The following is a 10444-nucleotide window of genomic DNA, read 5'->3' on the forward strand; positions in this document are numbered from 1 at the left end:
TATTGTGAAAGGTATTGTTTCTCTTAGTTCTGGCTCTGTATTCTTTTTGTCGCTGTAGAGAAATCCAACTGATTTTTGTATGTTGATCTGGTATCCTGCTACTTTGCTGAAGGAAAGAAGTTTTAAATATTTCATGGACTGTCAAAAGAACAGACAAATTTGTCGTGTAGGAAGTGCAACCAGAAAGCCAGTGAAACATGGCCTCACATACTCTGAGCACTTTGGTAAGAGGAGTAAACCCTTAGAAAAAGAGACGCTGGGAAGGTGGAGAGTCTGAGAAAGGGAGAAAGATGTTCAAGGAAATGGACTAACACAATGATTATAACAACAGACTTGAGCATTATGATGGCACAGGGTAATAGGGCAAGGTTCAGAGATATTGTACAGAGGGCTGCTATGGGTTGTACTAGACTCAACAATAACACCACCACCACATACACACACATACTCTCTCTCTCTCTCTCTGACCTCCACTTCTTTTTGTTTGATTCCAACTCATGGTGACCTCTTTCAGAATTTCCAAGGCTGTAAATCTTCTTTACTGGAGGAGAATGTTCATCTTTCTCCCTGGGTATTGTTAGATTCAAATAGCCAACCTTTATGGGTGTGTGTGTGTGTGTGTGTGTGTGTGTGTGTGTTGTTGTCATTTAGCATCAAGTGTGAACAATTCGGTAAGTTTTTAGAGGTAATATATTGCATGGGAGGAGATTGCCCATCTTTCTCCCATGGAGCAGCGGGTGAATTTGAACCAGTACCTTTGCATTAACACCACAATTACTTACCAATAAGCCACTAAATACATATGTGTGTGTGCGTATATACACACATGTTCACATACACACATATGCATACACCTACATACACATAAATGTCTCCATCCATATCCAGAGGATGACCATTTATTGTAAGTTAAATAATAATGATCTTCCAAATATTCATAATCACCTAGAAATTCAGAAAAGATCTTATTTATAATTAAGATCTTGGTAGATGTAATTAAGTTGAGGTCACAACGGATCAAGGTGAGCCATAAATTCAGTAACTAGTGTCCTTTTTAAGAAGAAAGACACAAAGAAACACAGATAAGGGTGGTCACATGATGACAGACAGCATCAGGGATTGGAGTGATGCCACTACAAGCCAAGGACTGTCTGTCGGTGGGCACTAACAGCCTGAAGAGGCAAGAAAAGATCCTTCTCTGGAGGCTTCAGTGGAATCATGGCCTTACTGACACCTTCACTGTGGATTCCTGACTTTTGAGACTTATAAGGGAATAAACTGCTATAGTTTTAAGCCTCTGCATTTTGAACAATGTGTAACAACAGCATCCTAGGAAACAAAAAACACTAGGTCTCGCTCCTCCACCTTGAGTACCCTTCCTGAACCGTTCTTAGCCTGGTCACCCTGCAGCCAGCCTCATACCAGCACAGCTGCCTGAAGAAGCCTGTCAGAGCACAAGTCGGAGCATGTCACATCTGTGGACAAAGCCTCCCACCACACCTGCCTCACTGAAAGAGGAAGGACAATTCTATAATGGCCTTTAAAATCCTTCTCTCTTACACACACACACACATATACATATATATACACACACACACTCACACACTCTGCAGCCATATGGACTCCTCACGAGTTGTGAAGGACTATTCCCTCTACCCAGAGCTCTCTTTCTAGATCACTCACTCTCTTCAGTCGGCTCTATTGTTACCCCTTCTGAGTACCCTTTCACCACCCTTTAATCATCCTTTGTAGTTTTGCAAACCACCACCCTTGATAGGACCTCCTAGTCCCTGCTTTTACTCTGAAGTACTCAGCTTCTTTCTAAAATATTTATTCTCAGCCATAACCAGACACTCTGAAGCATGCTAGATCTGGGGGCTCATGACCAGAGTTTCAGGGGATAGCCAGGTCAGCTGACTTAACAATTCACAAAGACCATGTTCTACACTCTAATAAAAAGCAACTAGGATCTTTAAAGCTTGTAAGCAGCCATCTATTGTGCAACTACTGCTCTCCCTGCTCAGCCCAAAGAAGAGTGAATAAAATCGAAGACTCAAGGAAATAATTAGTGCAAAGCAATAATGTCTGCATGAAGCAGAGCACCATTACCCAGAGACCAAAAGAACTAGATGGTGCCCAGCAACTGCTACCTATGAGTCCTGGGCAGAAGGGGGAGGGGAAATGTGAGACAAAATGCAAATCATAAAAAAAGGCCAGGTCTCAAAGTGATTGCAGGGACCTTTGAAACTTAGAACTGTTTAAGCCTGATTCTGAACGCATTCAAAGATAGACAGGCTCATAAAATGAAGTGAATAAAAACAGCAAAGTGAAATGTACATCTCAGTACAATCAGCCATGTGGCATCAAAGGGGCAGCATTTGCCCAAAAGCAAAGCTCAGAGGATAGGAAATGGGGGGGGGGGGGGGGGAAAGGCAAAATGGAAAAGGGGAGCCTAGAGAGGAAGCAGGAAATGATCCTTTACATAGAAGGAACTCCAACTAATGAAACAAAATGTGTCGAAACAGCTGAGGGGAAAATTCTTTGTCAACTTTTAAAAAAATGTATTATTATTATTAATTTCAATGAACATCTACAGAGATTTTGGAATTCCATTCATTCATTGTTGCACTTTTCTCCCCACCCACCCCTCCCCTCCCCCCCCAGTTCGCTCCTTTCCTTGAAAAGCAAGACAAACTCCTTCATTGGTACACAATCCCCTCCCCCACCCCGCACATCATCTTTTATCTCTCTATATATTTTAAATACATTTATAAATGCTTTAAAATATTTCTCATGTATTAATTATAATGTTATGTGCTTTCAGGCCATAGATGACTCATAGTGACCCTATGAATGAAAAACCTGAACACTTTTGTAACTTTCGTGTTTTCTCCAAGTTTATAGGGTTTTCAGAAGCAAGCTATCTTGGAAGTAGATGCCACTCCTGCTTCCAGACTTGTTTTAATCAGGGAGCTCCACCACACACTGTCCACCGTGGGTAACCATTATCACATTTGTCACATCAGTGTCACAGTGTTCAGCATCACAGCAACCATGAGTTACCTCTGTACAGCAAATGAACAGACCAGTGCTATAACACTCAGAAGAATGACCAAAAACAATTAAAACCAGGCCTGAGGGCCGCAGATTAAAATCACCCACCTTTGGCTTGGTAGCATCTCTTTCTGTCCAACAGGACAACTGAGCTCTCTCTACGTTGTTGTTATTGTTGTTAAGTGCTGTCGAGTCACAAACAACTCATAGTGACCCTATGAATGAAACACTTATTAAATAGGTTATGTATATAAATTATAACAGATTATGTATTTATGTATATAAATTATAACAGATTATGTATTTATGTGTAAATTTAAAGCTTTAGTAAGAAGATGCACTGTAATCCCAACGGCACACAGTTCAAATCCACCAGCTGCTCTGTGGGACAAGGAAGGGTAATCTCATCTTGTGCCATTTACTGTCTCTGAAAATCAGTTGGAGGATCAGCTCTGGGTCAGTTTTGATTGGACAATATACAACCACCACAACTGAGAAAACAGGGTTTCTACCCGCCCCCCACCCGAACTGCTTTATCCCAGTGAATAAGGCCTAGCATTCAAGAGGTTACCAAACACTTGATATATGAGTGAACAGAACCAAAGGTGCCAACAAGGCACCTAAGACAGGGAACTACCTACTCTGCCCCAAACCTAATACACCTCAGTGCTGATGGAGTCCATTCAGACTCCTAGCTACTTGCAGGACACAGAAGGCATCTGGAGGTGTCGAGTCAGTAGAAGGGAGATCTATGAAGTACTTGTAGCAACGATCCAGTCACAAGGCACCTGACACTTGGACAAGACTATAGAAAGATTCTTGAGAGGAGAAAAGAGGGAGAGAGGCTGAATGTCAGACACTTCTACCAAGAAATAAGAAAAACACATCAGAACAACTTCCCAGATTTGTTCCAACACAGACCTTTACAGCACAAGTATAGAGCCAAGTACAGCCTTAAAAGGAGACTTCTAAGACCAAGTAATGCAGAAAGTCCAACATTTACTTCTAAAAGGCTGACAAGCCTCGACCTGCATGACCCTCTGCCAGGAACCACAGTGGACATCTAACAATGGACAGTAACTGGTCAAGTCTCCTGGTTGGCCCCGGTGCACCTCACCAGCAGCCTAGAAGTCAGCCCCCTCCAGGTCCTGGGACAAGAGCTCGAGGCACAGCGCTGGGCTGCTTACTGAAAAGCCGGTGCTCTGAACACACCAGTCACTCATCAGAAGATGATGTGACAATTTGCCTTCATAGAGATTACAGCCTTGGGAAGCCCATGGGGCTGTTCTAATCTATCCTGCAGGGCCCTCTGTGAGTCAGAACTGACGGGACGGCGATGGGGTCAGGGGAAGTGTCAGAGGATATCACCACTGAAGAGGACAGCACTTCCTCCTGTTCCAACGAGCTGGCCCAGGAGCTTCCTGGACTTCCTCTCATGTTCTAGACAGTAGTGCTGGACCGGCAGACTGACTGATGTGAGCTGGAAGGGCTACGAGGCAGCGTTCAAGGTGGCGCCTTTGTTTTATACAAAGTGAGGGCTTAGGGAAAGCAGGATTCGAGGAAGCATGTTGAAGACTAGTGGATTGAGAGCCTAGAGGCATGACCACAAAGTCACCACGCGCGGAGCTCCACGCTGTCCTGCATCCCATCCCTGAGCCAGCCCAGGGCAGCAGGAGAGGAAGCCAGACGATACAGTCAGGCCAAAGGCTATGCAGCCCCTTCCCCTTTCACCCACAACCAAAATCCACCAAGCTCTGAGTTGTGTGTCTATTTCTGAACAGGTTTTCTGGGGATAAACCCGCTTGCCCCATCTGTGAAATAGGTAGACATCTCTTTAAGAGACATCGTCTTCCCAGAAAGACATCTTGGAGATGGAGCACTGCAGTACTGAAATGAAGCAACCTGTCCATCTGTCCTACATCTGTCCCCAGTTGGAGCTAAAACACAGAGACTCTCAGCCCATCACATGCTCGCTTCGTAGCCGGGGAACAGCCAAGGTCACCCAAGAAACAGAAAAGCCATCAGAGCCCCCTGACCTCATTTCCACACAGTGTGACTTTGCTTGAGATGTAAGACACAAGGATGCAGAGGCAGGAAAGACTGGGGAGGAGAAGGACAGAAGGAAACAAGGCCAGACTATCTTCCCAACCCAAACAGAAGAAACTTCCAGACTGAAGTTAGCAGAATCCAAGAGAGAGATGGTGGAAACAGACCTCGTTATACCCTCCTACCCCTCCCCCTTCCCACCCATGGGCGCACACACCCCCTGGGGTGACCGAGTTGGAGGTCATCCAGACTTTCCCAGCCCACATCTCATTTGCCCTTCACTCCATCTCCAAGCTGTGGTTTCAAAGAAACCCACAAAACACACGAAAAGAATGTCTGGATTTGGTCCCAAGGCGTGGGAACGCAGAGATAAAACAAAACTGCACTGGCATTCGGAGGTGTGGCAAGCGCCTCTGGCGGACTGGGTCTGGCCACCCCTAAAAATCACCAAGTGTTACTCTGAGCCCCTCCAGAAGTGGGGTGCTCTGATTTTTCTGATTATGTGCGGAAGAATGCAAGGCTTGGAGGCATCTCAAGTTCTTGGCCATGTGAACACGCTGTAAATCACAAGGGCAGACACTTCGCAGAGTCCATATGAGTAGTTCCAGAAGGAATGGCGTCCCTGACCGAGCCCAGGCCAGTATTTCACAGTCAAGCGCCTCCAAAAGAATGGACATGGGTGAGGCCCTGCCTCCTGTGTCTAGGTCCTGCGTGCAGACAGCAGTTCCCAGTGCCACATCCTCCTGGCCTGCACTGTCCCGTCCGATACTGTCTGCCTGCCCACCCTCCTCCTGCCCAGAGGAGACACGCCTCAGCTGTCTCCCACATATGACTTCCTCATGTATCCATTTTAAGGAACTCACTTTTTATGGAGAGAGGAGAAAGTTCCCACATGCAGAAAATCCACACCCCAGGGAGGAATGAGGAGCGGGTCATTTAACACTTGTTGAAAGAAGACAGTACGAGAATGATTAGGAGAAGATGTCTTGTCAGCCAGGAAAAGTTAAACAGGAACTTGTAACTTCTAACCACCAACACCCCACCCTGCCTCCTGCCTCCCCACCAAGCCAGGGGCGGCTCCACACCCATGCACAACCCTGTGAGGGCGAAGAGGGGCCTGGGAAGAGGAGCAAGTGCCATGGTGGTTTGCAGGAGCTCCACCTCTGGGAATGGATTTGATGTCAAGTGTCAGCAAGTAAATTGCTATTGGCTTCTCAATAAGCAGCAGCAGTGAGCTAAGTGTTTCCCCAGATTGTGCAGCCTCTCATGGACTCAATACGGCAGTATTGACAGTACAATCACACAGTAATCCAGGCTCCACTAATACCTACACTTCCTCAATGAAAATACACTTTCCATTTGGACATCAGCCCATTAACTTTGGGTTGGTCTCTCTACACCCCCCGCCCAGCCAGCCCTGAGCTGTACAACTGGCATCTCCCCTCCCACCCCCCACACCGATGCCCCAGCCAATGTGAATGTCCCAGCCAGCAGACTGTCAGGGCTCGAGCAAAAAGATAAACAGTCAGAGACCTACAGGGAAAGGCCTGCTCTCCCCATCTATAAATCACCAGTGCGAAGGAAAGAAAAGTGATCCAACTCTTTACGGATAAAAATCTCAGCAGTCGCAGAGGGAAATTGATGTTCCCTTCTGAAGTGAAAAGACGTTCATGCTGGAAAGATACATGTCTTCAAGTTCTTAGAGACATGAAGACAGTCAAACTTTACCCAACACCACACAGAAATGAGACGAGTTATGCAGCCTCTCCAAAGTACAAGTTCTCACACAAGACACAACATTTACAGAAGGAAGATCCTTATGTCTTCACAGTCGTAGATGAGTTACGATCCAAGTTCTTGTTCTTGGATGCCTTGTAGCCTGCTCCATCTCAAAGTGACCCTATTTATGGTCAAATCAATGAAGCCCTGCCTGGTTCTATGACATCCTCATAATCTGCTGTCCTTAAGCCCACTGCTGCAGCCACTGTGCCATTCCAAACTTATCAGGATCCTTCTGGTTCACCTTCTACTTTTCTAAGCATTATGTCCTCTTGCAAGGACTAGTCCCTTCTGATAACATGCCCACCACATATAAGACAATGACCTACCATCTTTGCTTCTAAGGAATGTCTGTCTACACTTTGTCCAGCATAGATACCCTAGGGCTCACTATCATTGAGTGGATTCCAACTAACACAAGCCTCCATCAGGATTCAGAGGCTGTAAATCTTTGTGAGGAGACTGCCCACCTTTCTCCCTGCATACAATGGGTGGATTCTGACCACTGGCCTTTTGGTTAGCAGAGTAACACACAACACTCTATGCAGGACAACATATACCACCAGACCCCCTGGAAAGCCTGAAGTGTCTGCTACACAAGAAACATTTTGTAAATGCCAGATCTTTTTCAAAGCCATTTCTCATTCACTTTCACCTGGCCTTCTCCTTCGGGAGCTCTGATGGCCTAATGGTAAGAAGCTGCACTGCAATCCCAAAGGCATACAGTTTTAATCTACCAGGTGTTCCAAGGGAGAAGGGTGGGAAATTTCCTTTTGTGCAATCTACTGCCCCTGAAAACCCACTGGAGGGTCAGCTATGAGTCGGGTCTGATTTAACAACACAACAACATAGCAGGCAAGGGAGATGTTTTTATTACACAGACTAACAAAACTGTGTGACCAAGAACTCAGACTCTTCCAAGGTCATGCAGCTGTTAACAGCAGATTTAAGCTGAGAACCTAAACTAGGAGAAACCAAACTTTCATAAAAGTCAAAGTAGATAGTACTTCATGCTTTGGAGGTCATGCAACCTCTGACACACATACTCAACTCTGACATTGTAGCCTGAAACCAGCCACAGACAATACATAAACAATTAAGTCTGGTTATTTCACAGCTCAACTTTATTTGAACACCAAAATGCATAATTATACATAGCATCAAGTACTTTTTATTGTTATTCTCCTTCCCCCTCCACACCAATATGTGCTTGAAGGCCCTACAGAAATGGCCCGGGCCTGGGCTGATCTGGCCGGCACACTGACCCAAAACACAAGGACCTTTCTAATCATCTCTTGGTGTTATCTGCCATCATGTCTATCCACAAATGAGGGCACGCGCAGGCACAGCAGACTGTCCTGTTCTGCTTTATCCCCATGAGTGCTTGTGGATCAATCTAGTGCGATTCATAGGGTCTTCATCGACTAATTTTCAGGAGCTGAGTGATTGCCAGGCCTTTCTTCCTAGCTTATTTAGGACTACAAGCTCCACTAAAACCTCCTCAGCAAGAGAGTCATAAGTGAGACACCAGTGAGAGATGGGTGGGTGCTGGTGAATGGGGTGCGCTGGCCAGAAACTGAACCTTCGTCTCCCATACAGAAGGCAGAGTTCTACCACCAAACCACTAACATCTCTTCTAAACATCTGTTACCAGGAGCTACGGAGTTGATTCCCAGTCACGGGGGCACCATTTACAACAGATCTAAACTCTGCCCAATTCCACACATCCCTCGTAATTTCTGCTGTGCATAAATCCACTGCTAGCGTCACTGCGTCGATCCATCTCTCACTGACCATCCACTTTTCCAAGCATGGTCTCCTTTCCAGGGACTGACCCTCACGACAACATGCCCAAAGTATGAGATAAAGTGTTACCATCCTCACCTCCAAGAGGCCCTCAGTGCTTTAAATACGGGGCTGTTGGGGGTTTGTTGTTGTTGTTCTTTTGGAAGTCCATGCTCCTCGACAACTCCACAAACATCTAGACCATCACAAAGTTAAAAAAGTTTAACCATATGAGCTCTAAGCGGCCTTGGGGCAAGAAGCTGCATCGCAATCCCAGAGGTGTGTGGTTCAAATCCACCAGATGCTCTGGGGCAATCTCCTCCTGTACCAGTCAGATCCAATTTGACAGTACACACACAGAGAAGAAATTAATAATAATAATAATAATAATATTATTATTATTATTTAACCATGGTCCTTTCTAGCTTATCACAGTTTTAACTTTCCAAGTCTATTAAAATTATTGGAAGATGAAACATCAATCAGGACTATCACCCTGAAACATTCTTTAAAACTTGAACCAAAACGAACTCCTGAGATCACCTTTTAGCAGAGAAGCAGACTAACATCCAAACCCACTGGATGGGTGCTGTCTGAAAAATCATGAGTCCGCAGGTCAGCTTTCAATCCAAAGGAAGAGACGATGATAAAGCAGTAGGGGAACTAGAGTGTTGCAAATGGAACCATCAAATCACAGTGAGAATCTGGGCACAATGTAAACAAATGTGACTAATAGCACTATCAATTTGTGTGGGAATTGTTAAGTCGGAATCAAACGTGCTGTGTAATAAACGTTCACCAAAAAATACAGTATTATGTATTTTTTAAAAAATTTAAGCGGGGGGGGGGACCCACCACAACTCTGAGCCCAAGCCCCAGTCATTCAACAGCAGTGCAGCTGGATTACATGCAGGCCGAGTATTAAGACTTCAGTAAGACGCTGCCTTTTTACGGGAATTGCTGCACAAATTGCAAAGTTAAGAAATTTTCCATAAATGCCCAACTCATCGCGGGCTTAATAGACTAACTGTAGAAAGCATTTCCAAAAATAGCAGATGGCGAAAAAGCAAAACCCAACGCCACAGCATCCGACTCTCGACAACCCTCCTCGGGGCTGTTTTCAAGGCTGTGAATCCTGCCAGGAGGCGGCTGCCCAGCTTTTGCAGCGGCGAGCCCAGTGGCTTCTAACTGCTGACCAGTACCACACTATGCCACCAGGGCTCCTAGCACTAGGGGATACTCTAGGAAGGAATCTGGGTCCATTACAGAGAAGGGGGCCTAGTGGCACAGTGGTTAAACACTCAACTGCTAACTAAAAAGCCAGCAGTTCAAACTCCAAAGGAAAGAGATATGGCAGCGTGCTTCCATAAAGACTGTTTTGTTGTTGTTGTTGTTGTTGTGTGCCATCATGTCAGAAAAGACTCATAGCTGACCCTGCAGTAGATTTTCAGAAATCTTTCCCTTGTGATTCGAACTGCCTGCCTCTGAGTTGGCAGCACAACTCCTTACCCACAAGGCTATCAGAACTGCCTTCCACAAACATTGCTGTTGTTGTTGTGTATAGTCAAGTCGGAACCAACCCACAGCTGACTCTCCAGCGGGTTCTCGGAGACAGTTAGCTGCATGGGAGGAGACCATCCCTCATTCTCCTGCAGAGGGGACAGGCCAGTTCTACTCTGCCCTCGAAGGTCACGAAGTGTCAGAACTGCCCTGATGATAATGCACCTGCTGAGTGAGAAGACAGCTGGCCAGAAAGGGTTAATGCCCTTCCAGGCTGTGA

The sequence above is a fragment of the Elephantulus edwardii genome, unplaced genomic scaffold (assembly GCF_000299155.1).
Source record: "Elephantulus edwardii isolate Elephantulus edwardi_28Jun2011 unplaced genomic scaffold, EleEdw1.0 scaffold00001, whole genome shotgun sequence".
Classification (NCBI taxonomy): domain Eukaryota; kingdom Metazoa; phylum Chordata; class Mammalia; order Macroscelidea; family Macroscelididae; genus Elephantulus; species Elephantulus edwardii.